Source organism: Haliotis cracherodii, unplaced genomic scaffold (genome assembly GCF_022045235.1).
Source record: "Haliotis cracherodii isolate W230 unplaced genomic scaffold, xgHalCrac1.p SCAF_1, whole genome shotgun sequence".
NCBI classification, from domain to species: domain Eukaryota; kingdom Metazoa; phylum Mollusca; class Gastropoda; order Lepetellida; family Haliotidae; genus Haliotis; species Haliotis cracherodii.
Window position 1 is genome coordinate 41031134 of NW_027266264.1, and position 22509 is coordinate 41053642.

Sequence of the window (22509 nt, forward strand, 5' to 3'; positions counted from 1 at the left end):
ATAATGGTTACGAATTTGTCTGGCTAATTCGGGATCCGTTATCATATCGTACTCCAGCGAGATATTGTCAATGGAATAGCTAGCATCTTCACCAGATCTGATTACTCTACCGTAGTCATTAAAAGTGAGTTCGTATTCTAACCTATCGCCTAGGGATGCTTGATAAAAGGGCATGTGGGAATCTAGTAATTCAATGTCTAGGGGAACATAGAATCGGTTACCTAATGCGTCAGCAACGGCCTTATCTTTTACGACGGTATCATCACCATTATCAGCGCCTACGCGCAGTCTCAATGTGTTCCGATTACAAATACCTTGGTACTGTAAGTTTTCCCGCTCTTTATCCGTTCTCCAGATCCATGTAACAATAGTATACATCGCTATCGTCGATACTCAAAACCTCATTACCGCTAATTTTAATCGCAATTTTCTTACTGATAGCACAACCTATGTTCTGAACGGGCTCCCTGTTAACGTCGGTAGAAGTCAAACTAATCGTAAATGCTAGTCGGACAGTTCCCGGAACTAACACATCGTGTGCGCCAAGATTAGGAAAGCAAACCAGAAGCGTTTGATTCTGATCAATGGTACTAGGGTTATTAGTTATAGTTACAGACTGACGAATTGCTTTGACCCCTAATGGATCTCGAAGTCTACGTTGTGGGTTTAACTTGCGTCCGTATTGCGAAGACATTGTTATATTGAAATTATATAACCATATGTTTAATATAAAAATGGATGATTTTGATCTATATACCTTTGATGACATTGATAACCAGAATCCAATTGAAGATACTGATGAAACCAGCTTTATGAATCTTAACGATGAACTTTTGAACCCAACCGTAAATGATGAACTTTTGAAACCAGCCGTTGATGATTATTACGATACCTTTAAAGATACCCCTATTGGTCGTGACTATTCAAAGTTTGAGATAGATAGTAAAGGAATATTGCGACTGCGTGGTGAATCGGATATTGATCTTATGCATTATCGTACTCTGAGGCCCTAGCCTTGCCTACGATAGCCGGTAAACACGTTATAGGCACTGTTCGTGATAAATTAGGTTTTGTGGACTACTCGCGGCTTTCCGAGAAGACTACTAAGGTTCTTAGGACTGTGCGGAAAGAACTCAGTAACACAGATAATTTGGAAGCTTCCTCGATGGTGGCCTCGGACGGACTCGGAGAAATCTTAGATACCTATTACGATAATTCAACGTTACAGGTACTGTCCTCGGAGTTTAGTATTAGGGAATTATGAGGTCTTGACAAGGCAACGCGAACAATGCGGGAAGAACTCATGAATAATACAGCTAAGATATCCGAAATCGACAAGCATATAGATTACGAGAAAACAAAACTCGAACAGGCGGGCGATGAGTTCAGTAGACGCTGCGTAGCGGAAAGATTGCATAACTTAGAAGACGAAAGATTGGCCCGCCTCGAAGCTGCTTCCAGCACTTCGTTCGCAAATCAGTCGAATTCGAGAAACTATCGATCAAGTCCTCAACGATGACGCTACACTGGCTGATAAAATTAAAACATTGTTCAGAGAACAGGGGATAACCATTGCCAGTATTTTAACCGCGTTGGGATTTATTATATCGACTTTGAGTCTCGCGTTAACCGGTGGCGCAGGTGGTACAGGTGGTAGTACACCACCTACATCAGATGGTATAAAAGAGAGGATAAAAAAGCATTAGGCTCAGCACTGGCAAAGCTTGCTGATAAAGCCGCGGCCGCACTTCCCGGTATAATAGGGAGTGTTGTTTCCTGGCTCTTGAATTTATTAGCTAAGACCACCACTTGGCTTAGTCAAAACTTGTGGGCACTGATCGTAGCAATCGCAGGGCTGTTGTACGTATCCGCTAAGAACTATTTAACCAAATCAGTTCGCTAACCAAATCATGAGTAAACCAGCCGCGACTCCAACTAATAAAAGCGCTGTTTTTTCATCGATATGTTGTTGATTTTTAGCCGCAATATGCGGTGACACTTGTGGTTATGCATCAGCAGATGTTTGAGCAATAGTTGGTGTTTGTGGCTTGACTATTCCCTTTTAGCCCGTGATTGTTTGCGTTATTAATTCGACGTCAATATCTGAATTTATACCTGGTTAATGGCATCCTCCACGTTTGAGACAAACTGTTTTTGCGCATCGAGCGCCGTCCCAGAACCGATAATGGACGTTCGTGTTTGCGATTGTGCTCCGAGAATTGCCCATACATAAGTTCTTATCGATTCATTAAATCTTACAAATCCTGGATTAGTAAAATTATTTTCCGTTTTATCATTAAGAAATTCATTCCAAGCGTTTGCGGTATCGTTCATTTGTATAAATTTTGTAACAAAATAAATTAAACCACTCTTAAAACTCATAATATCCCCTCTCCAATCGTTACTATAAAGTTCCCAGCCTTTATAGTAATCACCGGTTTTTAGATGATGATCATACATTCTTGAGTAAAGTTTGCTGGTATGCTCCAACTTACCAAAATTAACTTTAACTTGATAAGGTTCTTTATATACATAATCGCTTTCTTCTTTGACGGATATTTTTTCCTCTGTGTAAGGAACACCTAGACCATGGTTTGCTCCTTTAATACGTCAATCTTTACTCGTAGAAACATTAAATTCCTGACAAATATGCTCATACGCGGATCTATCATAATTATTATTTGTGGAATTCCACGCTCGATCCTGCGGTAATGGAGCACTAATTTCTTTAAGTATACATCTAATCTGATAGTACACGTGAAATGTTATAACAGACTTATTCAGTTCAAATCCTGGAGCATAAAGAGATACGCCACATCCCGTTGTGGCACACCATATGGCAAAGTTTATCTGATTCTGCCAAAATTGCATCGGATTGTGACACCAATCGTGCACCATTTTATCGCTAGTTGCCGTGACCCTGTACTTTTCAAAGATATCGGGGAATTTAACGAAAAATTCAGCACCAGAGGCAGTTACTATAATCGATTGATTAGTAATGTAAGTTGATTTCATATTTAAGTTGTGATATAATATCATTGTATATTTAATATGTATGTTACACTCCCTGGAATAACAAATGGTCAGTCTATTGAACTGCTTCATACAATCGATAACTCGGATGGACAACTCGAAGTAGCTCTATGCGATGTAATGTATTACCTGCTGTGGACCAATATAAATGCTGTGAAAAGAAATAATGAGATTTTCACAATATTTAAAAAAAATGAAAAATATGTTATTGACAAAACCATTATTATACCTGATGGGTATTACAGCGTATGCTCACTCAATGATGAAGTTTTTAAGCCTAATGGAGCTAGTCTCACATAATATGAGTCGAATGGGATGTTGAAATTTGACTCTGGAGAAAAAGGTGTACAGATTGTAATTAACTTATCAGCTACACTTGGATTTGCACGCGTAATTAACACAATATACAAGTCATCAGATCAGAGGGTTAAATTACCCGATTTAGTTCCCTATAAAGAGTTGTGTATCCATCTTGATCAAATAAGCACGAAGGATAATATTCAACTAGAAAGTCCTTCAACTCTGCTCAGATCTGTTCCAGTCAAAGATGAAAAATATAATAGCGGTAGAACGGAATCTTTCTCATTATTACAATATAAAAAATTAAATCGGGGTATTATTTCAGACCTTAAAATTTCTGTATTAGATGTAAAACACCAGCCTGTACATATAGGATACTTAAGTGTAACACTCCATATTATAAATAATGGTTGATGCATCAGGCCCTGGAATACTCAGACAATGTAATACAATTGCGCTTTCCGATCTCGGAGACACAGAAGGATTCGGTAAACCCGGTACCGATGGTAAGTTATACGCTTTACAATTACGCGATAATGTTTACAAGCGGAAAGAAGTTACATTCACAGGTAATCTAGAAGATTTAAGCGATGTCGACGTTAGTAGACTCCTTAAAAACACTTTGTACAATATTACTCGCAACGGTGAGAATAAATGGACTATGGTCGAAGGAAACATCGAGTGGCTATTGAATATCGTCATTACCCCACCTTATGTGATGATGGGTAAGGGACATAATTTAACTAAGATAATAAATAGTGGTATCGTACTCGTGGCCTATATCCCGTCAAAACGAAAAAGTGTGTTAGTCTCTCCCCTGCCAGAAGACCCAGGTCATATGTCCGGCAGTCCAAAATGTTAGATTAAATTTGGTTGCTGAATTCGATGATATTAAAGTTAACTTGAGTGCAATACCTAATATTACTACTCTTATTATTGAAGTCTTGTTCGGAGATGCACCGGTAGATGCCTTCGAAATATTATCAGGTCTATCGATTAAATGGCTCAAGAAACATGAGCGTCAACGTTGCAGTATTATTCATATCGGAGCATCGCCCATTGCAACCATGGAGGGGGTCCAAATTATTAAAAGTGGTAGTATTTCTCTTACTAAGATATTCTTGCCATATAATATACATTTGATAAGGTTGATGTATACTCTCAAAACATTTAAGCAAGATCAATTAAAGACTATTATATATTCGTAATATACACTATGAGTTTATATCCGGCGCTTGATGAAGCAATTGAAAAGATGGAAACTGTTGATGGATTTCGATTACATCAAATAAAGCGACATAAAACATCGAATAGAGAAGGATAGGGAGTTGAGACTTGGACGGAGTTGACACCGCGCTTGTAGCAGCTGGCATGGGACTCGGTGTAGCTGGTGTTGGTTTATTATCAACTATAATCGCCGCGCCTATCGTGCTCGGCATGGAAATAGCTGCTGGAGTCGCGGAACTGGCAGGAATAGTGATAAAATTCATTTCTCGTAGGTTGCACAAGAAAGCATTAAAACACGATAGTATTCGGATACTCGCCGAAGCAAAGTTGAACAGCATTGAGGATCATATTTCGACAGCAATGGTCGATTGTAAGATATCCGAGGATGAGTTTCGTTTAGTGCTGTCGGAACTCACCAAATACAATGAAATGAAGCAGGAGATTCGATCAAAATCTCATAAGGCCAGTGGTATTAGTGAAGACGAGAAAAAAAAGTTCATAGCACAGGGGAGGCAACAAGCGCGTCAATTATTCTGTGCCCAAAACCAAAAGAACAGGTTGGAGATTAAAAATAGATTGCTTACTATCGTTTGATCACATTTAGACAAAACTCAAGAACATATTCCTTGTGGGTTTGGCTATATAGTTGTAAGGTATGATGGGAAAACAAACACTCCCGTGATTTACAGAGGTCCCGATGCAGCGGGAAAGTTCCTAGAATATCTACAAAATGAAGAGAGAATAATCAGGGAAAAATTATCGTGTAAGAAACCCATGTGTATGACGGGGATGATTGGAGGGCCCATAAGAAGTCAACAAGTTGTCACGTTTGTAATAAACCCCTGGATGGGGATTCTGTAAGAGATCATTGTCACATCACGGGTAATTATCAGGGAGCCGCTCATAACGAGTGTAACTTGAAACTAAAAATGAAGTCTCAAACAATACCCATCCCCGTTGTGTTTCATAACCTTAGGGGATACGATTCACATCTCAAAGACCGACGGCGGTTTAACCTGCATTCCTAATAATATGGAAAAATACATATCATTCTCGTTGACTAAACCTATACATTATAGGGACAAGGATGGGAAATCTAGAATAAAGCAAAGTAATGGGCTTAGATTCATAGACTCCGTACAGTTTCTGTTATCTTCCCTGGACAATTTAGCTAATGCATACAATCCCGATGACTTTGCGATAACAACTCAATATACAGATAAGATAAGTCGTCATTTGTTGCTGAGAAAAGGTGTATATCCTTACGAATATATGGATGATTGGTCTAGATTCGAAGAAACTGAATTACCACCCCTCGAATCATTCTCTAGTAACTTAACAGAATCTAAAATAACAGATGCCGATTATGAACACGCTCTGACTGTCTGGGATAAATTAGGCTGTAAGAATTTAGGCGATTATCACGATCTGTACTTAAAAACCGATGTACTGTTACTCGCTGATATATTTGAGATATTTAGAAAGACATGTTTAAAACAATACGGCTTGGACCCGGCATGGTACTATTCCAGTACATGCATTGGTGAAGAAGACCGGCGTAGAACTAAAACTACTCACAGATTACGATATGCACTTGTTTATTGAGAAAGGATTAAGAGGTGGTATATCGATGGTAGCGAAAAGGTATTCTAAGGCTAATAATAAATTAGTGGAAGGATACGATCCGAGTAAACCCGACATGCACATATTACATCTCGACGCTAACAATTTGTACGGATGGGCTATGAGTCAACCTTTACCCACGGGTGGTTTTGAGTGGGTCCATAATATCAATGTGAATGATATCCATAATATCGAAGTGAATGATGCGAATAAAGGGTACATACTAGAAGTTGACCTGGAATATCCAAGTTCGTTACATAAAGTCCATAACAGTTATCCGCTAGCTCCCGAAAGATTAATGGTTAATAAAGTTTGGATGTCGGAATATCAATGCTCCTTGATGGGTAATAGTAGGTTAGCTAACGTAGAAAAACTCGTACCAAATTTGATGGATAAGACAAAATATATAGTTCACTACAGAAATCTCCAGTTGTATCTGTCAACGTGCATGTTGACGGGGAATTAGCTCTTGGGGGAATAAAGGACAAAATCGACATCACTGTCCCGGAACGCTTTATGCACAACATGTAAACAATAAACAACAATTGCACAATGAGCGGAATACCTGCTCTGACAACACAAACACAGCAATGAGCAGACTTTCCAGCTCAGGCGTACAAGAGGTGAGCGGAGCTCCAGCTCACCTCAATGCGTTTCCTACGAGCAGCATATCCTGCTCGAGGTCGTCCCTATGCCAGCACTCGGAATACCAAGCCTGACTAACACCCTAGTAACTGTATAATGGTAGCACATATATAGTAATGAACAACAATGGACAGACAAAGAGACAACGACGTTGCTTTGGACATATGGGCGTGATTAACAAACACAGTTCATGGGATGATCAATTAGGGCAATAAATGCAATACTATAAAAAGCAGTAGTTAAAGGGAAGTGATATGGTAGTTCAGGCTGACTGACAGTCAAAATACAATGAAATGTTGGTGAGGATTAACAACGGGGATTAGCGCCTAAAATGTAATGACAATTAAGTTATGGAGACATGGCTACAGGGTAAATTGCCCTTGAAGTCAAATGTACTGCAGACAATGGTAGTCATAAATCAGTCGCTATGACATATCTATCGTTAGGTATGAAACTTAAGTTTGATCAAAGCCCTTGGATGGAGCCCTATATAAGGTTGAACACAGATTTAAGAAAGATAGCTACCAGCGATTTCGAAAAGAATCTGTATGAGCTCATGAATAACACAGTATTTGGTAAAACTATGGAGAATCTAAGGAAGCGTGTTTATGTTAAATTAGTCAGATCTAATGAGGAAGAAAGACTCAGGAAACTTATAGCCAGTCCGGCTTTTAACAGAAGCAAGATTTTCGATAACGACTTAGCAGCGTTGCATATGCAGAAGAGTAACATAAAGTTCAACAGACCGGTGTACGTCGGTATGAGTATTCTCGACTTGTCAAAACACTTAATGTATGACTTTTATTACAACGAACTTAAGAAGCAATACGGTGATAGATGCGAGGTGTTATATACCGACACAGATTCTTTGTTGATGGAAATACAAACCGAGGATGTGTATAAAGATATGGCAGAAAAAATAGATATGTACGACACGAGCGATTACCCAAAACATAATCCACTGCACAGCGTAGAAAATAAAAAGGTGTTAGGTAAGATGAAGGATGATTGTGCTGGGACCCCTATAGCAGAGTATGTAGGATTAAGATGTATTCTATAAAAAAGTCTGATAATGGAGAGATAAGAAAAGCTAAGGGTGTTAAGAAGTATGTTGTAAAAAAGCATATCAAACAAGAACAGTATAAAGAATCATTATTCAACGGTAGAATGTTCAAACACGAGATGAACTCTTTCAGAAGTTACAATCATAGGATATATGGATTAAGAATGAACAAGACATCATTATCCCCCTTAGACACAAAGAGATGGATTGATAATGATGGTGAAAACTACCTATGCTTATTGTTATGGTGGTAGTACCGTACCGTCGGGAACTATGAACAACTCTTCTCGTACAAATGCCCTACCCGGTCCATCTTGAAGATAATAAAGAATAGGCTCTCCTTCTTTCGTAACCAATCGACTAATGTTATACGTCTTAAGTGACCATATGGGATCGGTTGCGCGACGTAGGCCTCCTTCGAGTTCACCAGGCTGGTATAAATATCTTACCCTTACTCTATCCGGAAGTTTTCGTTCTTTGCCTCTCCTGCTGAAGATTCAGAAGTCACGGATTTCATTTTAATCGCAACGGATGGTTTCTTCCCTATTAATCTCGTTACTTCATTATTCAGCGCTGATACAACGGCTGATAAACGTGTCACCCATTCGGTTTATCTCAATTGCTCGGATTTCATTTCGATCCCATACTGATAGCGAAACAAACGTTCCGCTTATGTCCTGTTAAATCTTTCAACGATAGCTTGACTGCGGTGGGCCTCTTTTTCACCACGGACAATTTCGACATTGTGCTTTGGTAACAGTTTCCTTACCGATCCCATAAACTCGCGACCGGGATCTACTTGAAATAGCTTAGGCAGGGCTTGAAAAATACCATTGCCCGACGCCCGTGCCAAGTAAGGTTTAGATGTCGGGCGTGTAATATACGTTTTCTAGCATGCCCGTGGACAAGTAGAGCACACAAAATGAACTGGGTCAAGTTTCACGCGAATGTAATCATGTGATCATGTTACAGTATTTGATTGGCTAATATTTTGTTAGTGTCCCAGACTGACGATGTAATTTGCATACAGCTACGCCAGTCAACCAATGGGATTAATACATTTCGATGTCAGGCAGGTCAACAACCAGAACCAGGCTTGTTTCATTGTTAAATCGTAGTAACACTTCCATATATGGCACATGTTTCTTGGAAATGGAATTTCTTGGAAATTGTAACGCGAGGTTGAAACATTTTCCGACTTTAGATTCTTCGTTATGCCTAGCTTTGATGAAATATAATCAAATGCTGGGCATGACAGACCACGAGATCTGGCATATGTATGTACCTAGTGAAACCGTGACTGCCATCTGCCGAGGGTCTTGATCAGGTGGTCTTCAATGCGGGATTGGGCCGCTGTAGTTGCAGCTCCAATGCGAAGGAATGACATGAATACTTATCGGGACACAGGCCTGCTCGGCAAAGGGTGATGTTGAGCCAAGACAGGAAAACAGTTTGTGTAATTTGAATGAATGCACGGTCAACGAAAAGGGGGTCATGTATACTCGCCATGCATTGACATCTGATAGTGACGAGACGTTTCAGACATATAAATGGACACAACCACTTGGAGGTAGCATACAGGGAAATAGTCACTCCTTGATGGAATGGATCTGTCTTGGAAGCTTTTAGTGTGAGATAGCAGCACTGTTTAAAGTTGTCAAATATGATGTCCTTAATATACAGATTAATGTTCGAGTCAAACGCACCATTGCAAGTAAATTCGCCACATCTGAGGAAACCAAAGAAGGCTGTAATACACATAGTTTCCATTACCATGCCATTGTAGGGTCCGAGGATGCCGGACCGTAAACACTCGACGATTGTACAGAGCACATCATACATAATTCGTAGTCTAGTTCTCCTGTTAGGAGGGCGGTCGGGTAGCCTAGTGGTTAAAGCGTTCGCTCGTCACACCGAAGACCCGAGTTCGATTCCCGACATGGGTACAATGTGTGAAGCCCATTTCTGGTGTCCCCCGCCGTGATATTGCTGGAATATTGCTAAAAGCGGCGTAAAACCATACTCACTCACTCACTCTCCTGTTAGGTGATTTTAGTCGTTTGGATCCTCTTAATAAGGTTTGTAGTCTATTGAGAGATCCAAGGTTGATGTGATCGAATAAAGTTTGGATACCAGCTTCCATGAACGTGAACCTTATTCCGGCGAGATAGGTTTTGATGGTACTATGGGTGAGCTGTAGATTTCCGAAACAATATGCCAGGAAATATTGTAGGAGGCCTTCATTAACTGGTGGAAAGTTGGCAGTATTCACTAGTCCCATGAAGGGACCAAATTTTATGAGGAAACTCACATAACACTGAAATCCTGTTGCGTAAGTGGTCGTTGTGCGTTTCCCGACTGCTGCACACCACAAGCTGTGAAGATGACTTGTTAAGGCCACATCACTTGAGAGCTGGGAGGGCACTTGGTTGCTTGTAGATCTGCTGTTGGTGCCAAGGAACAGAATTTCTTCATCTGAAAGCGGGAAAGAGCGTCAGCAATGTCATTTGTTTTCCCAGGTACAATAGATAGCTCTAACAATAAAGTTACCTTTTGCGGAGTGCCAAGTAAGTGTGCACATTAATGACATTATCTGTGGGCATTTAGAACGTCCCTTATTAATCACATGCACAGTAGTCTGATTGTCACACAGGAAGAGAATGCGTTTGGTTTTCCATTGATGACTGTTGCTGCGACAGTGGGGTATAACTCCAGAAAAGCTATAGAACGAGTCTGCTTGGGTCCTTGCAAAATATCCACAGTCCATGGCTCAGCAAACCAGGATCCATTGAAGAAGGCACCAAAACCCACTGATGCAGCAGCATCAGTGTATAGTTTAAGACCTTGGGCTGCCGTGACGCGATCCTCGTGGAAAAAAGAAATGCCATTCCACTGCTGTTGAAACGTTTCCCACATGGTGAGGTCTATGCGACACTGTTGAGACAATGTGATCCGATAGTGTAGTTTCTTGACCGACGTTGACAGTAGGATCAAGTATGAAACAAACGAACGTCTGGGAACGATAATGCGGCACGCATATTGTAAGTGACCCAGGAGGGATAACAGTTCCTGTTTGGTACACTTTTTTCTCGTAGAGAACGACAATACCATATCACAATAGCATATAAATTCTGTGGGAAGGTGAGCCAACATGGAAACCGAATCTAACACAATACCCAGGTATTCAATACGTGTCAAGGGACCTGTTGTTGGCTGCTAGCGGAATGTCCAGCCTCTTGAAAACCTGCAGAAGTGTGTCCATGGTGTTTTGAGCAGGGTAAGTTGGTGAATCCACGGTCAAGAAGTCATCAAGTAAGTGTAGCATGAAAGACACATTGTAGTTTGTGAAGATGGCAGGACTAGACCAGCATCCAAATACCTTTTGTAGAAATAATAGGATTTGTTCCATTTGAAGCCAAAATATCGCCAGAAGTTAGGATGCACTGGGATCTGTTTAAACGCATCAGTGATATCAGCCTTGCACATGCTAGCACCTTGACCAACAGTCTTAATTCTTGTAATAGCCTGACTGATAGTGATTTATGTAAGGGAGCAGGACTCTTTGTCAATGAGCTGATTGATGCTTGGTGTCCTGTCCTTGTCATGAGGGGCTGACAGGTCCAGTATTAAACGTCTCTTTGCTGTATTTCCTGATGGCCAAGCCAAGAGGGTTCACTCAGTAAGGGCTGAAAGGAGGCTCCTTTCTCCTAACCCTGAGTGAGTTCTTGTTGAATGAGTTCAGACACTGCCAAAACATCGTATCTAGCACTTAGGTTGTTAGGACATTCTAGGGAAGTAACAGGCACTGGAGTAACCAAAGGATCAAAACCTGTATACTATCCATTGATCAAATATTGCGCAAAGTTTCTGTCAGGATGTAGGGAAAGTTCATTCTACAGTGCAGGCACATTTATTATCCCCCGCCCCAACAAAGTTGGCGTTGGATATAGAAATGGGTTCCGTCCGTGTGTGCGTGTGTGTGTGCATGCGTGTGTGCGTGTGTGCCTGTGTGCCTGTTTGCCTGTATGCCTGTGTGTGTCCCGAAATCGTTTCTGGAGCATAACTCAGAAACCGTTAAATATTTCTCTACAAAACTTTGCATGTCTATTAGACTCATGCTGAACTGGTGCCTTTTGCTATTTAGGAATTTTATCAATTTTTATTTTTGTGTTTCCATGGGAACAAGTTGGACTTAGGTTCTATAAGGGTGCTGTTCATTTCCGGAGCGTAACTCAAAAACCGTTAAATAATTTCTTACAAAACTTTGCATGTTTACCAGACACATACTGAACTGGTGCCTTTTGTTATTTAGGAATTTTAGAAATTTTTATTTTTTACATTTCCATTGCAACAATTGGACTTAGGTTCTATAGGGTAAAGTTTGTTTCCGGAGCATTACTCAAAACCCATTCAATACTTTCCAACAAAAACTTCGCATGTTTACCAGACACATACCGGACTGGTGCCTCTTGCTATTTAGGAATTTTAGAAATTTATATTTTTCACGTTTTCATGGCAATAAGTTGGATTTAGGTTCTACAGGGGTGGTGTTCGTTTCCAGAGCGTAACTCAAAAACCGTTAAATATTTTCTTACAAAACTTTGCATGTCTACCAGGCACATACTGAACTGGTGCCTTTTGATATATAGCACTTTTAGAAATTTTTATTGTTTATGTTTCCATGACAACAAGTTGGATTTAAGTTTTAATATAGGATTGGTTTACTTAAGGAGTATAACAAAAAAACTGTTAAATATTTCCTTGCCAAACATTGCATGTCTATATATAAAGCGCATACTGAACTAGTGCCATTTGATATTAAGGAGTTTTAGAAATGTTTATTTTAGAATTTCCATTGCAGCTATTTTGACATGGGCTAAGAGAAATGTTGGGTCAGTTACCTGGTTTGGGACCATAATGTGTTAAAATGGGCGGGGGATATAGATGACTTTGTCAACTATACGCTTGTTGGTGTGTTGATGGCACCATCTGAGGAGAGTCATTGTTTCTTGTCGTTCTTCTTTCCCCGAAGGTTTGGGCACTCATGCTTGCCGTGGCGTTTATCCAGACAAATTAGGCAGGCATGGACATTTAAGTTATTGCACAGTTCTTTTCCTTGGATTCTGATTCTTTGTCGACCCCTGGCGTCAGTAGACGAAGAGGAGAATTTCGGTTGGAAGTCCTGCTGGCTGTATTGGTGATGGCGCTGATTTGTGATGGTGGGACTACTTGCTACACTTGGGCACATGTCTGTAGCATGCGTCACGCTGTGGCATACAGCACAAGCTCTGGCTCTAAGACCAGACGTTCACAGACTCCATAAATCAGAATCTTTCTCACCCCAACGAACTGTTGTTCCCATTTCGGCGTATGCAGCAATCCTTGAAGCAAGCATTTTATGGTAATCATAAAATGCAGTACCACCATAGTGTTTTGCTAAGTACATCACATTTCTTTGATGATTGTCTAAGTTGTCTGACCTCTCTTGATTACCTGCACAAAAGATCCGTTTATATATGCCAAACGCATCTAGTGAGTGAGTGACTTGTTAAGCCTGTGATCATCCTTCAGTTGGAATGTCTGTCCGTTGAATTCGCCAGTTCGGTATTCCCCTGATGTTTGGTTTGGAAGTAGAAGAAGTGCTAAGTTCACGTATTTACCTGCTTGAATGCGTTTCACAAAGGCTGGTGCGACAGTGTCAATATGCGGCAATGAGTTAGATGACACTGGCTGTCGAACTGTTGCAGGCTGCATGGTGTTGTCTTGACGTGTGGCATCACATTGTTTGTCCTTGACGACCGTGTAAACAAGGTCTTTTAATTCCTGTAACTCTTGCTGGATGCCAATCAGATCAACGGAAGAAGAAGATGGCGGAAGCTGCTCAGTGCGCATGACTGAATTGCCGTCAGTGAGTGTGGTGTCGTGAAAATCAACAATTCTGAAAGCATTGGAATTTCCAGCTGATAATGTTGCTAATTCATCGGGACTGACGTCCCTAGGGCGTAAAGAAAAATGGGCTGGGGTCTGATTCGATGTTGAAGCGAGAGGTAAACTGTCCGATGACGTCACTTTCCTTGATGGCTGCTTGGATCTGGGTAGTGACCTCTCTTGTGTCGCAATCTGATTTTCTGTATAGAGCTGCATCATCGTCCTCTTACTCCAAGATGCTGGAATACGCAATCCCATGTCTGATAAAGACGCCCATAGTTGTGTGGCTGTCAAATACGGGTTGGAAGTCTGCGTTCTGGAGACCAAGTCAACAGTGACCCTTCCACTTTCGACGACATTGTTAGGAAGAAGCGATGTATGAGGATTAGAATGTGTATTCCGTCTTGTAGTCATGGAAGAACGTTTCTTCGACATCTTCGCTTTGATGTCGTTACGTAAATGTCATGGATGGCTTGAACTTAGATCGATGGAGCCGGGATTCAAAGTGACATAATGAGAGTTAAAAACAATGGCGACAGGACAAAGTTGAACAAGGCAGAGGTCATGTGATCAATTCTTTAAATAGCAAAACGGACTGATGAGCATGCGCATGCGTAATACTGTGTAGGTATGTAAATAAGTTGTAACTACTAAAAGTGGAAACAGGGGTACTGAAAACAGGATTAAATATGATAAAAAATAAGAGTGCACGGATGGAAAAGTGATAACTGTCCTTAGCTGCATAAACAAAAATATATAATTTACATTTTTTCTGGGTAGTTGTTGTCAGCATGATGCTAAACAATGCATATGGAATCCCGTTAATGCACTTGTTTTTATACCCATTCTTGGGTAGTGAAATGCCTGGGCTTGTATAAAAGTCAACTTTTGCATGGAATGCATGCTTTTCTGTAGCAGTTGCGTTTTTTGTGACTTGATTCCATACATGTTCTATAATATTGAAAACCAAACTTTACTTGTTTGAAAAATACACTAAAATATTGGTGTCACAGGAACTTTTGTTGATGAGTATATAGCTATCCATGGTTATGTTTCTTTTGCGGTTCAGTATATATAGATATGCCTTTCTTAAATATGAAGGGTGGATGAAAACTTTAGAGCCTAACTATGAAGGATGTATAGTTAATGCTTATACATGTAGTTAGAATGTGTCAGGCTCAATTATGTACATAACTTTTAATTAAGATTTATTAGTTAGTAGAAAGGTCATATGGCCTTGTTACCATTTTAACTGATTAGTTTATTACGATATTTACATGATAAGAAGATATTATTAGTTATAATATTAGTTATGTTTTATACCTTAGTATTTTATACCTTAAACATTCATTCCATAGCTCTGGAACATTAAGTAAGCTTACTCTCAGTCTAACTTCCACTAATTGTCACACTGCATGCTTTTGACTTACAGCACTCTTTGCCCCAGCGCGCCCCGGCCCAGTCTATTGTCTTGTTGATAGGCCAAGCTGGCCACAGCTACAACAATGTTTGTTGTTGAATTTTAGAAGTTCAGTTGCTATTTGTCACCTCAAGGAAAGACTCAGCAAGATTTATTGCTGCTTTCATTTCTATGTGAGGATTTGGATTTGTAGAAGGATTTATTCATATTTGAGGTTAGTTGGTTATTTATTTTATGATGTTGTATATATGGATGTTTTCTAATTATTGCGTTTGAAATAATATATATTGTAGAATGAATTCTTAATTTGATTTATTAGAAACATAATGCATCTTGTATATATTTATAGTGCTTGATGAACTTACAGTTCAGTGAGTAATTATTATCTGTATAAAACAGTATTAAACACAAAACCTAAATATATATATAAACTAAGTAATATAAACCCCTCTGGACAGTAATGGAAAGTAAATGTATGTCTGTATGCTTGATGTATGAAATGAGTGGCTGTTGTTCTATATATTTTATACACTGTTTTACCATAGGATATCACTTGTATACAGTATTCTGCATTTGTATTTCTTTATTATGCAGATTTCTCAGTAGCAACATTCACCGTTCGATCATTGTCACGGTATTACCAGTTCAGGTATCACCTATCTGGTATGTAATGTTCGTTATCACTCTATATCATATTAATATATTTTGTATCTGTGTATTGATGTATTGTACGGATACGTCTGATGTATTGTGTAATGTAAAGTAAATGCTATTCATTTTAATGGAAGTGATATATATATATATATATATTTTAGAAATTTAAAGAGTAACTATAACGGATTGTATATGTTTATTTCTATGTTATATTTGCTTATGTTGTACTTTTATTGTTTCAGACTGAAATTATGTGCGTATGTTCGCACCTATAATATAATAAACGTCATCAGCCTCACCCCCCAGAGCTGTTTGTGATTATTTGGCCAGTAGGACACCTACTCCACTATCGGCCAACACAAGCACGGTTACATTAAGTACAGTACTTTCCAGTTTACAGGTTGCATTTGAACCAAATACACAATCAGGCAGCATATTTGTGCAGGAATCAAAGTGACTAGGTATTCTCTGTTGATGAAAGTGGACAAAATTGGCAACTGTGCTATCATCAAGTTTCGCCCATAACAGGGGTTGGTCTTCAATCGCTAGCAGTGGTTTATTCGCAGTGGTTTATTTTTTTTCACCCAATCTGATTGGCTGGCTAAAAATAATTGACGGCACTATTTTCGGATTGGGGATACCCGAGGTCGTTTAGTACAGGAAATCCCCAGCTGGCAAAACATTACCGTAGAGATGATATTTCCATCTCCGAAAGTTGGTGACCGAGAGAAAATTTGTGGGGGAAGAATGGATGTGATATGTGGAGATATATCAGAGAATTTCGGCTTCCCAATGTACCAGATTTAGTTGCAGAATGAGAAGAAGTTAATCGAAGCGAGATACCGCATCGATATTACGGGACCAGGTGAGCCACTCCGGTACATTCTTTACTGGGCGTTTTTAAGGCTAATAACAAAGCTAATGAAACAGTTACCTAATTAATTCATGTAAAAATACCGATGAAATAGTGAAACAAACCATATTGTTTTTGGTATTGTTTAAAAAAATAACTATCAACCACATAAGAAATGTCACGTTATAACGAAGTGTTGATCTAGAGCTGATCGATCAGTTAGATATTTCATAGTTATATTAAAATAATCGATACTTAAATTTCATATTTTAAGAAAATTAAGACTCAAATAATTTGGATCTAAAGCAATACTCAATTTTAATGCAGGAAAAGATCAATCTTTGCCGGACGGACCGTACATCTCACGACCAAGATGTTTTGCAACCACAGCAGTTGTTTCCCCTTTCAACGGGTGGAGTTTATCCAGATCAATATAATTAATGTATTTTGGCCTATTATTATTTGGTGTTTTTGAAACATGAAGACTTCAATTATTTAAACATACTATCTCAGGACAATTAAGAAACTTATTATGTAAAAACAATACGTTTAAACTTGAATGTATTAAGTCATACTTAAATCTATATAAACTCAAGAAAGTAATATATGTATTTATATTTTTTCTAAACTATTTTGATTTCTTATAGGGAGCAGACAAAGTGATGAAGATAAAGATGGTGGGCACCAATCAAACTTATTAGATATCTTTTTTCAAAAACAATATTATTTTTGTTCAACAATGATGTACATTTATGCATCTTAAAATATATTTTGTATTTTAGATAGGATGAAATAATGTCAAAATTAATTTCACATTATTAGTTTTAGGTAGAAACACAATATCACAGTTAATTATTTTCAGAATTAACAGACAATACAGAGTATTAAGACATGTAGAATTATGTTTGTCTAAAGTATATTCTTTAAACCAAAGATTTATTATTTACCATGTTTACTGAAAAAAACCCACTTCTTTAATAATGCAATTGTTATATTATCATAGCAGATAAAGAGCCCCAATATGCACAGCTAGCTTAATTTTAATGATAATTATTTAGCATTTCTTGGGATGATAAACTGGACATTTGACAAAATAAGAAATGTATTTTTATTTATCATTCAGGATGGCAGACGGTCGATGTACACAAAAAATGGGGATTAACAAATAGGATTAGCATCTTATAAATAACAGCAATTAAGTGTTTCAAGGCATATAGATGTCATGGCTCCAGGGTAATGAGCCTTTGCAATTAAATGTTCTTCAGACAATGGGTGTTGTAAATCAGTCGCTATGACAACTTCCTTCCGTTACATGAAGCTTGGACCCAAAGCTTACATGAGTCCAAATTGATATGTGTGAATTTTTTCACCAACGGAAACAACCATGCATATGTTAACAAAATCAGTTACATGAAATCCTTATGCAACAAATATATCTATGCAATGACGGTATGAAAGTGATCATCTAGCCAATTTGATTTAGTGCCAGTTTGAAAACTAACCAAGTGATCTTCGTAATGTGCAATTTCACTACAAGGTAATTACCGTTTTGCACAGATTCAATAAATACATCACTGAAGGTTCTTTGAATTCAGGAGTTTGGCTTGGCAGTGCGACTTAGTACCATATAATGATAATGAATAATGTCAAAAAATGTACAAATTTACCATCAAAGAAATTTGAAACCAGGAGTCTAGCTTTACCGCGTGACTCAAACGGTACTTGTGGGTACTATTGCCCTTTTAAGTACAGTGGGTGCTCTTCCCGTGTCTTTGACGGAGCTTGCCCAGATATTGGGGGTGCGATGCCCAAGAAAAACAACAACTTAATTCTGACATCAAAACTGGGCCCTAGCTGCAACTATATGTCTGGCGTAGCCTGGAGACATTTCAAAGATTCCCACATACAATAAACATATGTGTGGGGGTGGCTCACCCAAGAATATCCCTAATCTGAATTCAAAGTCCTAGACAATACATTCAATTTTGTACCAAACTGTGCACATTAATAACTTGTAACAAATGACAAATTTTGTTGTTAAGATTTTTGAAATTACGGGTCTTTAAGGGGACTCAATAACCCTACAGCTTAGGTTTGTTTGGGCCCTAGCTGCAACGATATGTCTGGCGTAGCCTGGAGACATTTCAAAGATTCCCTACACAATAACTTCAAAGATCTAGCTTGACTAAAGATGTAATTTGGAGTATATTGCACATATACAAAACTGAATTTTGGAAAGACACATTTTGGCATTAATATGTAACCGTGCTTGTGTTGGCCGATAGTGGAGTAGGTGTCCTACTGGCCAAATAATCACAAACAGCTCTGGGGGGTGAGGCTGATGATTTATTATATTATAGGTGCGAACATACGCACATAATTTCAGTCTGAAACAATAAAAGTACAACATAAGCAAATATAACATAGAAATAAATATATACAATCCGTTATAGTTACTCTTTAAATTTCTAAAATATATATATATATATATATATCACTTCCATTAAAATGAATAGCATTTACTTTACATTACACAATACATCAGACGTATCCGTACAATACATCAATACACAGATACAAAATATATTAATATGATATAGAGTGATAACGAACATTACATACCAGATAGGTGATACCTGAACTGGTAATACCGTGACAATGATCGAACGGTGAATGTTGCTACTGAGAAATCTGCATAATAAAGAAATACAAATGCAGAATACTGTATACAAGTGATATCCTATGGTAAAACAGTGTATAAAATATATAGTACAACAGCCACTCATTTCATACATCAAGCATACAGACATACATTTACTTTCCATTACTGTCCAGAGGGGTTTATATTACTTAGTTTATATATATATTTAGGTTTTGTGTTTAATACTGTTTTATACAGATAATAATTACTCACTGAACTGTAAGTTCATCAAGCACTATAAATATAAACAAGATGCATTATGTTTCTAATAAATCAAATTAAGAATTCATTCTACAATATATATTATTTCAAATCGCAATAATTAGAAAACATCCATATATACAACATCATAAAATAAATAACCAACTAACCTCAAATATGAATAAATCCTTCTACAAATCCAAATCCTCACATAGAAATGAAAGCAGCAATAAATCTTGCTGAGTCTTTCCTTGAGGTGACAAATAGCAACTGAACTTCTAAAATTCAACAACAAACATTGTTGTAGCTGTGGCCAGCTTGGCCTATCAACAAGACAATAGACAATAGACAATAGACTGGGCCGTAAGTCAAAAGCATGCAGTGTGACAATTAGTGGAAGTTAGACTGAGAGTAAGCTTACTTAATGTTCCAGAGCTATGGAATGAATGTTTAAGGTATAAAATACTAAGGTATAAAACATAACTAATATTATAACTAATAACATCTTCTTATCATGTAAATATCGTAATAAACTAATCAGTTAAAATGGTAACAAGGCCATATGACCTTTCTACTAACTAATAAATCTTAATTAAAAGTTATGTACATAATTGAGCCTGCCACAAATATACTGGCTTTGATTAAACATACCTGGTTGCATTTTTCAACAGCCACACAATATATATCCTTGATTGAGTCCATGTAAGTAAACACAAATTAGTAAGTCCCCAAGAGATGTACACAGTGTCCATCTTGTAGGTGCCCGTGAGGCGGTTTCTGTATTGTGCAGGGTCTGCATGAAGATGGCTGTGGTCGGGTCTCTGTGCAATAGGCGTGTATACTTCTTTTCTTAGGTCATGTGCATTGAAGGGGAAGTCTTAGCAGTGTTGCTAAGATAATCGAGCAGGGAAGGTTTAGAATCGGAGAACTTGTTCTTGATCGGAGAGGTTCTTGTTCTTTCTTCAATCTTGTTCAAGGCCGTTTCTTCGTTCTTGGTGATTGGCCTTCAGGAAGGTAGTTTATCCTTTTAATAAGAGACTGTCACTTCCTACAGTATTGTGAGCCATATGCCATGCTGCAAAGAGGTACAGGAAAGGACAGACTAAGAAGTCTGTCATACCCAATAGCTCCACCAAATTAACAATGCGTGTGGTCTGACGTTGATTAATTTATAATTTGCATACTTGTATATGCAAGGGGCCGATGTACAGTTCTCTGTAGGAAGTGACAACTTGGAGACGATGGCTTGCGGTATATACAGTTTTACTTTATACATGTTGATATATACATACAAAAGACACTATATGCCAGGTCAGCACATAGTGGTAGTGGTTGTTGTCTAGGTGCCCTGGAGCACCCAGCCTAACCCTAGCTAGGCTAAGGGTAAGACCTTTCTTTTCTCTCTTTTTCAACCTCACTGGACCAAGGCTTATATAGCCAAGGTCACCTGACATTTACTAAGTGATAAATATAAATGTAAACAGTAAATCATCAGTGACATACTTGCACATCTCATTCAGGATGGCAGACGGTCGATGTTTACAAAAATGGGGATTAACAAATAGGATTAGCATCTTATAAATAACAGCAATTAAGTGTTTCAAGGCATCTAGATGTCATGGCTCCAGGGTAATGAATGTTCTTCAGACAATGGGTGTTGTAAATCAGTCGCTATGACAATACACTCGAATGTGTTTGATAACCATGACGAAGCGTTAAAAGGGTTACCAAACCTAGTGCACTCTGTGGTTCATAGAGATAGTTGTGTGTTTTGTTTGACGAATCGATGTCCTTCCAGGATGGATTTTAAGTCATCTGCCGTTTCGCTTATGCGTTTACAGCTACACGGTCCTTCTATATGTACAATAACATACAGGAAAAAATGTTTGGCATGTTAACCCGATCTCATGCTGTTTCATTTGAGTAACGTACGGGGATCGTTAACACCGGTTCATCGTGTTTTTTTCCCGCTCACGAGTCCCTCGTGCATATCTCACGGTTGTAGTCTATACAGGCTAGGGTATCTGCGGCCCACCATCACGCCATTGGATAAAATGCAAAGTGTGAGATAGGATAAGTTTAAAAATTTGGAAATTTTAGTAATAATTGTATATTTATATACTGATCCTATCTCACATATGATAGGCCCACCCGACTATCCCCGCATCTCATTACTCTAGCCTTATAAAGCTCTGCAAAAGAGAATGAATTGGTAGAGGTGCACACATGGTCGGTTCAAGCTGGCACTGCGTGCACAAGAGGCACATAATTGACCTAGCTTTTGGGCGTAAACATGGAGATGCGGAGGGGCTTGGATGGCTATTTTTATTTTCAGAAGCTGGAAACATGATTCAAGCATGTTCCCACATAAGATCAAAGAAGGGAGAAATGCAAAGTGTGAGATAGAATAAGTATATAAATATATAATTTATACTAAAATTTCCAATATCAGTTTTACATATTAACTTATTGCTCACTATCAACAAATCACATCAGACTGGAGTGTGAACAGATATCAATGAAAATTTCTTCTTGTATCCTAAATCGACATGTATTCTAGAGAGACAAGCAAAGGCAGGCCAAATTCAATATAGCCAGGTAAATTGCTAAAAACTAACATGGTCAAAAGTGAGACTCACCCACAGCTGATTTAGACTGAAAATGGTGGTAGTCCTCGTTTCCGGAGCAGATCTTGAAAACCGTACCATTTTCTTCACCATATTTTGCGCATTGGTAGGTCGAGTGGTGAACTGGTGCCTTTTGATAGGTTAGGTGTTTTTTTTAAAGTTATTTTTTAGAGTTTCCATGGCAACGACTTTGATTTAGACTGAAAATGGAGGTAGTCCTCGTTTCCGGAGCAT

The 22509-nt window shown here is 38.5% G+C and overlaps 1 protein-coding gene across 3 annotated transcripts in view; it reads left to right on the forward strand.

Annotated features, from left to right (window-relative positions):
- LOC139477956 (uncharacterized) overlaps nucleotides 1-22509 on the forward strand; it is a 405897-nt gene that overhangs the window by 150264 nt on the left and 233124 nt on the right. The gene's annotated exons all lie outside the window — the stretch shown is intronic.